Source organism: Etheostoma cragini, chromosome 22, assembly GCF_013103735.1.
Source record: "Etheostoma cragini isolate CJK2018 chromosome 22, CSU_Ecrag_1.0, whole genome shotgun sequence".
Classification (NCBI taxonomy): Eukaryota; Metazoa; Chordata; class Actinopteri; order Perciformes; family Percidae; genus Etheostoma; species Etheostoma cragini.
In genome coordinates this window covers 8,882,897-8,894,474 of record NC_048428.1, presented here as the reverse complement: position 1 = coordinate 8,894,474, position 11,578 = coordinate 8,882,897, and positions in this window count along the sequence as shown.

The window sequence follows — 11,578 nt, the reverse complement described above, 5'->3', positions numbered from 1 at the left end:
TACGGTTGACTATTGGTGCTTATACAAAATTTTATTTACACAATGAGATTTTTGATATATATTCTCCAGAAATGATTTAATGACAAAGTGGGTAAAGGTAAATATTACAACAGCTAGAACAGTCTGGTAAGTTCCAAAAATGACATCACTTTACTGTAATGCAGCCTGTCAAAACAGTTGTTACGATATATCCAAAATCTAAGACGAGATCTAGTATCATATTGAAATATTGGTACTTTGATATAATGCCCAGTCCTATTTAACATATAAAAAAATGTTGGTCTGATTGTAACACTTTTATTATAAGTCTAAAAATCCACAAAATGTGCTCAAATTCTCATCCAGAGATAAATGAATGTCAGCTGCAGGGCTGCAAAGTGACTAGAGACACCGTCCTTCAACCTTGAACCCAGAGTCCTCCCTGTCAGAGTGCCCTGGAGCAAGAATCCAGTGCTGATGCTGCCTGCTGACCAAGCATTTTGACCTCTCAAGGTAGGAGATATACAGGTGAGAAGAGAATTTCCTTACAGGAAGTTTTAGATGGCATATGCCCAGTACTGAAAATCACACATTGTTTAATTGGCTGTAAATCCATAAATGCCCAATCAAGAAGAAATATTAAAAAAAGGCTAGAATTAAATGTTTGAGAAGACTTTTGTCCTTGGTGATGTGTGTGTGTGATTGTGTGTGTGTGAGTGAATGTCACTGACGTAGCATGGTGGGAAATGAAAGAGACTTGCCAGCTCAGCAGGAGGCAGCTGAGTGGCTCTCTCTCTGTGATAATAGAGGCCCAGATATTACAGTCTCACTTCCAGGCGGGAAACCTAACGCTGGGCCAATTAGTAATTTGGTATTTCATAAAATTTGGCAGCTTGTGTCTGATGACAAACTGACAGAGATCCTCGCCTCCCCCGGGGAACATTTGGCAGTACAGCAGTACACACACACACACAAACAGAGTTTTTCTTTCAAAACAAAGTGAGTGTTGAACACACCGGGAGCACGTAACTCAATCGAAAACAGAAAATGACTGGATGCATTCTTGTTTGGCTGCAGATTCAGGTTGGGGAAACATTTTCTTCAAGAGGCCTGTTTTATGACACACAGCACCTTGCTAACTATTGCTTTCACATGATTGATGAACACTGAAGCAGTCCATTAGAAGTTGAGAGGTTATGTTGCTGTGTTAAAACATTAGTTAGCCATTATGTATTGTACACCTTTGATGTGTGGAGTACAGTACTGCTTCATCGCTATGGGAACGACTGTTCTCTTGCAGCTCCCTGAAAGGTCATTATGGGATGGGAAAGCCCAATTGACCCAAGGCAAAGTACATCATTTGTCTTTTAGCACCAGGAGAACACACCCAACAAAGCAGGCTGACCCCTGTTAGAACGCTGAGGATTTGGGCCATTTTTCAAAGCCACATAGGAATTTGCCATTGGCTGAAGTCAGCTGTTTTTAAATTGTTTTAGACAAACATTTTTTTTTCTTTTTTTAATCTTACGTGACTTTTTGTGTTGTGTCTCACTATCAAATAATAAAATGTGAACGTGTGGAATTGTTTTCTTGAATGATTAGGGGATGTTTGATACAACAATAATATGTTCAAATTCAGATAGGCCTTCATTTTTGGTACGCTTTTGTCTCTACTTTGACCTTTTATTCTCCCACTGCCTTCTAATCGTCCAACCCCCCACTTTCCATCACACACACGCACACACACAGAGAGACATACACGTGGTTAACTAGGCCATCCAACCTTTGCTCTCACACGGCTGCAGCCCTTCCTAATAAATAATGGGAGGTGTCCAAGCTCATCTACAGGCTTCTATATAATATGCTGTCCACTTTAGATAGGTTTCCGTATAATATGTGGCCCGACCTCAGAGAGCCACAGCAGGAAAGGCTGGCAGCCCATTCATTAAGAGTGCAATCGGTTCAGTTGGGGCATCAAGGTGGCTAGGTGAGGGATACACAGTCGTTCTCACAGAGACTTGTACGCACACACACATTCCTGTCGTCCTTGGCTAAATAGGAGGTCCACAAACAAACAAATATGAAGACAGGACTGACGTATGTGAAACTAGAATATAGTATAGTTAATCAAATAACTAAGAGTAATACAGTTATTTGATTAAATGCACTTTTCTGTATTTTACAGAGGTGAGATTTACTTCTTATATTCGAGTTTTAAGTCTCGTCTTAAGACACATTTTTATTCTTTGGCTTTTAACTCCATGTGAGTGTTGTGGTCCTCTGATGGCTCTTACTGTTTTATTTTATTTTAGTATTTATTATTTTTATCTTTTTTTTAATCTTTTTAAACCAGATGCTCTTATTTTGTTTTTACAATGTTTTACATTAATTGTTTTGTATGTTTGAGTTTTCTGTGCAGCACTTTGGTAACTTTGTGTTTGTAAAATGTGCTATACAAATAAAGTGGATTGGATTGGATTATATATTTCTTGAACATGTGCACATTTTAAACCCGTCTTCATGTTTTTAAGAAATATTTCGATATTTTGGAAGTACGCTTGTTCAATTTCTTGCTGAGAATGAGGAGATTGTCACTCGTGTGACAAATATGATGTACAGCCTGCAGCCAGTTAGCTTAGCTTTGCATGAACATACAAACAAAAAAGAGCTAGCCTGGCTCTGTGCAAAGGTGACATACATCCTACCAGCATCTTCCCCATACGGTTTTTAAACTTTGGTATTAAAGTTATATAGTGTTAAATAGTGAGCTTTAGATGTCCTGGTAGGCCAATTTTCATCATCTTTGGTCTAAGCTAAGCTCAGAGTTTCCCTATGTTTCCAGTTTTGTGCTAAGCTAAGCTAACCAAGTGGCGGTAGCTTCATATTACAGTAAAGACATGAGTGGTATCAATATTTTCATCTCATTTTTATTTTGAACTAAATAACTATTAAAAATGTAATTTCTCCTTCTTTCTTTTCCTCCTTATCCTATTTCTATCTCATCTTTTCTAAATTTCCTTCCTTTATACCCTCTCCTTTCCTTCTTTCCTTCCTTCCTTCCTTCCTTCCCTCTCGACATCAGAACCCCCTCCCCACCTCCTCCTACCTCAGACTCATTACACCCCACCCACCCGTACCGTGAAGCTCTCCTCATATAATATGATGGCCATCTGCTAGGCTGAGCAACGCATTCCAAAAGCCCCGGGGCTGGATGTTTATCTGTCGTCCCCCTCTCAAACTCCTTTAAGGATGCAAAACATATCAGCGATCATCGCAGTTACAATTAGCACAGGTGCTGCTGAGCTGTAAAGTGATCAGGAGAAATGGGAGGAAACATAATTGAAGTGGATTAGAGCGGAGAGGTGGGAGGGAAAAAATGAAATAAAATTCTGGAGGCTTGGACAGCGGCCCTTTTCTATACTGCTGTTTAAGATTCACTGTGCTGTGATTAAAACTGGTGCAGAGCAGTGGCGGAAGTCCTGGCATTGAGTTAACAGCTGTCCAGTGTGTTCTAGTGTGTTTCCATGAATGTGGTTCTGTCAGCTTGAAATATGGAATTGGAGAGTGTGATTGTGAATTGTATAACCAAGATAAGGGCTCTTTATACATATTATATTTTTCAGTTTTACCTGAGGACCTTGTACAGCTGTGTGTGTGTGTGTGTGTGTGCGTGTGTGTGTGTGTGTGTGTGTGTGTGTGTGGTCTACGTGTGTGAGGTCTGTGTGTACTGTATAGTCTAACATGACAAACCAAATTTTATTGTATTCAGCTTGTCAGCATCAATTGACAGCATGACAGGAAACATTTCTGCACATGCATGCAAACACACACACACACACACACACACACACACATACACATATTTCAGTAGCTCGAGCTGGGCCGAAATATTCTGTAGCAGTCACTCATGAAGAGAAAATTCTTAATAATAAATATCCAGCCAATAATGAATGTGCTGCTGGCTGCAGTTGTCTTGGGGGCATAATATCTAATTTCCTCCCAATGTTTCATATCCCTACTCCTGCATGTCGACACAGTCCATCGTTACACCCCAATGCAGGTTCCTATCACTTTTATTTATTTTTCAAATCAATATATAAATCAAAACCTGGACAGATGAGATCCAATAAATTAGAGAGTGCTGGACAAATGTGGAATGTTAACTGTGTACCAGGAGAGGAGATTCCCATGGGTGCTGCCTGCTCTGTGCTGTGTGCCAGAGGAAACTATACTAAATGTCATTTTAAATTACAGCTAACTTGAATATTACTCAGTGCTGTTTTTAATACAAGTGGAAAAACTCAAGGCCTAATCTGAATAGGTTTTGTGGATTCCGTGTATCTTCACGGACGGCCTCCATATCTTATCGTATGTCTTACTTTGTTCTTCTTCATTTTTAAAAATCAAGGCTGGAACAAACAAGTGGATGAGGTCCCCTGTGGTCTTGGTAGTAACCGAAAATGGAGCAATTGAAATTTCTGGCAGTGATGGATCCCATTTTGCATCCCTCCCCACCAGGCATTCATTTACAGTGAATTAAACCGGGGGATGCAAAATAGAGCAGCAGAGCAGTGATTTGTGATCTGTGCACCAGCCACAGTGTGTGAGTCACCCCCTTCTATTCCAAGCTTAGCCACATGGAAAAATGGGAGGGTAAGTGGAAAAAGGGTAAGAAACGGGGGCAAGAGGATAGAAAACCAGGTGAAATAGAGCATAGAGAACAGGGGAGGAGGGTCGGCAGCCTCATAAGTCTGCAGCTGCCATCTTGAATCCTTACTGCGGACTCACGTACGTAGATGCAGAGGGCTAACCAGTCACCTCGGACCAAGACCCATAAGTTGAAGGGCGGGCTTAGAAGGCACACACACACACACACACACTCTCAACGCTATTACCTGAGCGTGGCAATCATCGCTATCAGCAGGGAATATGCTACCATCAGGCCCTATAACATCAAAGTACACCTTGGTGCTGACACCGCATGACATGCATATGTGCGGAGGCAGCGTGAGGCGATGCCAGGCAAGCCAGCAGCAGGGGTTTGAAGGAGATTTCCATTGACAGTGGTCTGGGGGGGGGGGCACTGCCTTCCAAAGTGAAACATCAGGCCTTCTTCACTTTACATGGTAGGAACACAAAGAGAGAAGCCGAGCCTCGTGGGTAGAGAAAAGGATAAAAGAAATGTAATTTTGTCAGCTGGTGTAAGCAGTGTAAAATAAAAATCTATCTCCGTTATGGGAAACAATAAATTACATTTCTGCCATGTTAGTAACATATTAAGACAGATATACTGTATGATTGCACAGGGCTTAAATCCAAATAGTATATAACATAAAAGTCACATTTGGCCAGGGCTGGAATTACCATACGAGGCACAGTATAGAGTCAGGGCTGCAGCTAAATAATATTGTCATTCTTGATTAATCTGCTAGTTTTTTTTCCCCAATCAATAAAATTATCATTTGGTCTATAAAATGTCAGAAAAGAGTGAAATATGACTATCATAATTTTCCAAAGCCCCAGGCAACATCGTCAAATAACTCATTTTTGCTGACAGTCATGAAACCAAAACTCTTAATAACACAAAGAAAACAACTAATAGATTATCAAAATAGTTTATTTATCAAATGGTTTTTGCTCTACTATACAGACTATGAGAAGAGTATAATTTCATACAGGATGCGGTCCATGGGGAACTTCTCGTCATTTAGCCTCATTACTAAAATGTGAGAGGTCAGGCGCGATAAGACAGCCTGGTCCTACCAGACTCCTTTACATTTCATTTGTGTGTCTGGCCTCTCTCCATTGACAACTTTCTTGAAGGCAGGTTCTCTCTTGAAGAACTGTTGGATCTGCCCAGAGCCGCTCTGGATCTGCCATAAGCAATTGCTAACGTTTGGTTGGGACGTCGGCTTAGCATCGATAGCATTAGCATCGATAGCATTAGCCTTGGCCAACCCCTTCACCACTAACAGAGCGAGCTGGAAAATCAAACTTTTCCCGATCCCCATGGGGAGGAGGGCCACAACATCATGGCCACCATTAAAACTCAGCAAAGAATGCTCTTGCTCGGGCTTTAACTTCTGGTTATTTGGCTTCGCTCGCATCTTTCTCGGCTGCCATTACAGAACAACTCAAACCAGCGCACAACCTCAACGTCACCGTTCTCAGCCACCCTCTCTGTTCGCTGATTGGAGCAGTTAAAATTTGACTGGAGAAAACCAAAGAATATATATCACAACCCAGGCGTAGTACTAAAGGGAAATGGAAATTGAGCGGAAGTACGAAGGAGGGCAGAGCCAGGCTAGTGGTCAGATTCAGTGTGTGAAAATATGGTGTTCAAGGGCAGTATGGAAGGATAGATATTTCATGGTGTCTTAAAAGTATCTTTGTCTTTAGTTCAGGTTCATCAAACGTCACATGAAGTATGTGCACGAAGAGAGTTGTTGTAGTGACAGGTAGGAGAGGAATCCTGATGCCCTTTGATTCATTTCTCATTTTCAGTCTGGGTGGGGCTCAGAACATGACGCCTTCAACCAGATAGTTTCTATGTTGCCTATGTTAATGAAACAACCTTTCTTTTTTACCAAAAGAACATAAATATACAGCTAATAAATTGCAGACCAAAAAGCATCTGATATACTTCATGTAGATATGATCCTTTTTATTCTTTTTATGGGCTTTCACAATCTACCAGTTGGGCGTTTAACTGGAAGCAAAATTTGCCCCTTTTCTTAGTGTTAGTATAATTTTATTCAAAGGAATTTTTCATAAAATAGGCGAAAGACAATTCTGATCAAACGTCAGAAGACAAAAAAACTCCAACTATGTGACGGTTTGGAACAATTACATACAGTCTATCTTTTAACGCTACACTGGAAAACAAGATCTCATTTAAAAACAATAGCAAAGCAGAAGGCAGTTGTTCCAATATGGAGAATATAAAGAATAAATAATCCAGTTGTCTGCAGTGCCCAACGCAAAGCAATTTAACGCATCAGTGGCAGGCGCCTATTAATTTCCTGTAGAAGGGAAGAGGGGGGAGGCTGGGAGCACTGATTGGAGAGACAACACAGCCGCATCATGTATCACTTCAGAGCCAAACAAGGCACACAAACGCAAAGAAATGCATAGATGCACACTAACACCTAACACACAAATCCACACAAGCAAACACACGCACGTCATGGCTGTAATGCTGTTGTTTCCCACACTGCCAGTGGTTGAATGGGAGCGAGGTGACACTTTATGCTTAATGACAGTGAGTAAAAATAGGAAAGCCTACAGATAGAGAGGCCCATATGTGAATCTCGTCCTTAGGGTGTTGCATCAATAATAGCCCCCCTAGGCACGACGTCCCTGCTTCTCCTATGCATTCACTGCAGATCCTCCAGTGTGCTTTAATTAGGTGCCCAGCCTCTGACCCCTCCCCTGTTTCCCAAATAACTAAAGAGGGCGTGGCAGCAACAATATCGCTGGCACCGACCCAAATGTCATCTAATTCACCATGGGGGATGATATGGGGGGGGGACCATGGTGCTATAAATCCAGAGGTATTTGGACACGGGCCACCATCAGTCCCAAGCTGTGGTGGAAATAATGCTGGGCTGACAAATGATGATCTTAAAAAAATCATAGCTGCAGAACTTCTTACTGTGTTCTTTTTGCCATTTTTAATGTGTGTTCCGCATCCCACAAGCCAAATCCCTGCTTGCCTCTCAGTTGCGGAAATAATTTTATTCACTAAAACTTTTAAACATTTGCATCCAATTGATTTCTGTTTACCGGTGACTGACCAATTCCTCATATTTGGCAGGAAACAGCAACTCTTAGCCGTTTCCCTGCCTCTCTGCCAGCTATTCATTTGACCTGTCTCATAGAATCAGTGTTTTGTTTGATGCAAGGTTTTTCATTATCACTATGGCCCATCATTACTTTCCTCTTATTATAGTCTGGGGGACATTCGAGGCAGTTCAGAAGAGCTGTGGATGAGGGACAACACACACACATACACATACACATTTTTCTTCCTGTTGGGGGAGGAACAAAAAGTGCCCCACAGACATAATGTCTGTGTTTTCCTGCAATTAATTAATGGGTCCCAAGCTAGTTAGCAGTAGGCAGCACTTGTTTCACTGTGGCGACTGAGAGAGGGCAAAAGGGGTTGGAGCCAGGCTCGCCTCGGTAGCTGCAGGCTTTTAGTTGTGAGCCACTGGATTTGGACTATTTTTAACGAAATCCTTTTATGGATAGCTAAATCTGATTTTATGCAAGAAGAGTCTCCTGGGTTTCAATTAACTGGGGGCCACGCTGCAGATCTATCACAAAAAGAGAGAGGGAAGGGAAGAGAGAGAGAAATGGGGAGAGAAAAAGATAGAGAAGAAAGAGAACGCAAAGAGGAAAGCCTTTGATTAATACGGTCTAATTAAATATTTGTGAAATGCATTATCTGCACTGTTTTTTTGTTGTTGTTTTTTTTCCTGATGAGCCACGGTTGCCTTACTGGCTGCTTGTCCCCTGTCTCCTAAAAAGTTGTTTTGTGGTTACATCATGGTTGTTAATGCCAAAAGACGCTTTAGAGTCCCTTTTAACTGCAGTTTGTCTTTCCACAATTAAGGATTCAAAGAAAAAACATTGTGTAATTGGGAGAGCCATGCTTCTCGCCCTTTAACTGCAGTCCTCTGGGTGCCTCTTGGAAACCTTTGACTAACTGGTAAGATTTGGTGGCGAGTGGCACATTTTTACAGGAGACTCTGGAAACTAATTTGATTCCTAAAACATGCCAGATGACAGCTTCCCGCTGCACGGCGGAGGTAGATTTGACTTTGAATCATGACACACTGTTTAATCACGGGCCACGAGGCATGGAAAGTCGCTAGACCTGAGGAGAGTCACATAAAGAGTGTCAAGCATGCGGGGCGAGAGACAGAGAGAGACAAAGAGAGGGCAAGAAAATCCATAAGAGATTAAACAGTGTTTGGTCAAAACACACACCATGATATGTGCGTCTATCACCTCTCCGCTCTCTCTGTCTCATTGCGATGCATATTTCTTCCCAGCCGGTCCGCTCCCTCATTGTTAAACTACCCACAGGGCACTTCTTAATGTGAAGTTGATCTCAGGTTGTAGTCGCTTACACGTGCACACACACACACACACACACACACACACACACACACACACTCACACCGGTTCCACTCAGCACACTCCACCCCCATTGCTGCCATGACATTTCTCTCCCCATTCAATTCCCAGCGTGTGCGGCAGTAGCAAATCGTATTACGTCCATTTTTTTTTCTCTCTCTCTGCATAGTGAAGGAATGATTCAGTTCATCAGAGCACGGAAATACGCACATACTGTATACCTTTGGCGGAAATGCACACACATGCTGGACCAGCACAGGCCTATTTGATGATACTGTCTCCATAACACAAACACACACACACATGCACACGCATGCTGATTAAGCAGGCGGATTGAAAGAGCACACAGAACACTTGTGGGTGCAACAATAATTTCCATCACACATGTATGCTTGTGATTCTGTGATTAAGGCAGCTATAATCAATATTTTATGTCAACGATGGATCACATTAAGGGTCAGTAAAACAATTATCACCTGTCTCTGCAGTGTCCTTCAGCTCTGCAGGGCTCTGCAGCCTCTCAGTGGTGCCCTCACCGCCGTTCCCTCCTACCAGCCTCTCCTACATTAAACCTGACATGTATGGTTCCAAGGTGCTCTAAGTGGTGGCAGTGCTAGGGTGCTAACAGGGTGCTAGCAGGGTCTGCACTGAGCATGCCCAATGAGCCCACCTTACTAATTTACTAATTAGAGCTTCAACCTTGATAAGTGGTTTCCCTCTTTTTCTCTCTCTATTACACACACACACACACACACCTATAAACACTCGCTTCCTCTCTCTCTTCACAAGCATGTGTATCTGGGCCCAGAATTACTTAACATGATATATTAACATATTTCTGGCAGGAGCGGCAGGAGGAGGGCGCTCGTTGGAGACAAATTATCCAAATTAATTTCTAATTTAAAATCCTATGCCTTTTATTATAAGCTGTGGGCGCCCTTGGTACCAGAGACACAGCGAGGAAGAGGGAATAAAGGCAGATAGAGAGCAGTGAGACAAGAGTGAAGTCAAGGATGGAAAGATGGAAGGAGGAATCAGAGGTTGCTTTAATAACCTCTGCTCGTCTTTGCCCACAAACCAAATGAATAAACAGACGGGGATATGAAGACACAGGAAGGATTTAACTGAACATGGCCGGCTGAACTCAGCCCAGCTTAATTCAGCCATGAGAGAACATCCCCAGAGAGGAAGAAAAGAAAGAGGAAAATTAATATGGGTCCAAAAGTTTTAGGAATACTTGGATCTCCCCTTTGCCCTAATTAGTGGCCTCACATCCTCGCTAAGCCTGAGAGGGAGGAGAGGCTAGCGGCCACGACCATGGGTCAATCTTTAAAAAATTGTTATGAATCTGTACACAATAACCCCGGGTGCTCATGGGAAATGTAGACTTGGAAGCATGTACGCATAGATTGGTACTGGAGGTCTTTAGAAGCTCAAAATGACCAATTAGTCCATCTTATTTTGGCCAGAGCTAACGCAGGAATCGGTCAACATCTTCTGTTCATAAATTATGTCTATTTATGAGGATTAGCTGCAACTCATCCTTTCAAGGGCTACACGCAGTTAAATGATTCATTGAATCCAAAGGCATAATATTGGAAGTACTGCCCCCATTTTTTAAAGGAATTCTCAGCTAGTCAGAATAACCACATTACTACAGTACTGTATGTGTAACATATAGGTCACCAGGCAGGTGTTCTACTTTGAGTTTCATAACACAAAACCATGGAAACTGAGTTAAAATGGAAAACTGACAGAGCCCGTCATGCCTCCACTGAAGGTATTATTAAGCACTGTGATATATTGTTCTGCGTCTACCTCCTTCGCTGTCCTATAACTGCCAGTGTGCATTAGTTTGACAGCATGTTCATTCTCAAGTTAAACAAGGAGCAGGAGCTCTCTTATGCTACAATAAAATGTTTACCCATTTTAAGACGTGTTAGCAGAGTAAAATGACATAATTTATTGTCATAAACCAAAAGACAATTGGAACATTTTGATGTTGTAATGGTAAAACTCATGTGTCTCTAACTGGTTGCAGTTAGTTTTCTGAAAGCCAACTGTGAGCAAAATATTCAGTTTCCCCTTTAAACAAGAAGTTAAACTTTGTTTACTGCACAGTAAAACTAGGCCCTTCTATAGTGGTTACATCAGTATGTAAATAAGCGAGTGTATCAGTCATTATATTCCTTGTTAAGCTATTATCCACTGACACACCGCGCGACACGCATGGACTTGTAACTGCTTGTTTAATCACCAATCTACCCAGGAGCCTACAGCGTTTAGTTTCAACTAATATCAAATAATAGCACAGCTCACCCTGTAATGAACAAACACCCTCTTCCCTACACAAAGACCCACACACACACACACACACACACTCACAGCCTCGCTGCTACACCCTTCAAACATGGCGCAGCAACGGACACGGCCGTGTGTCTTCTATTTCGGCTCT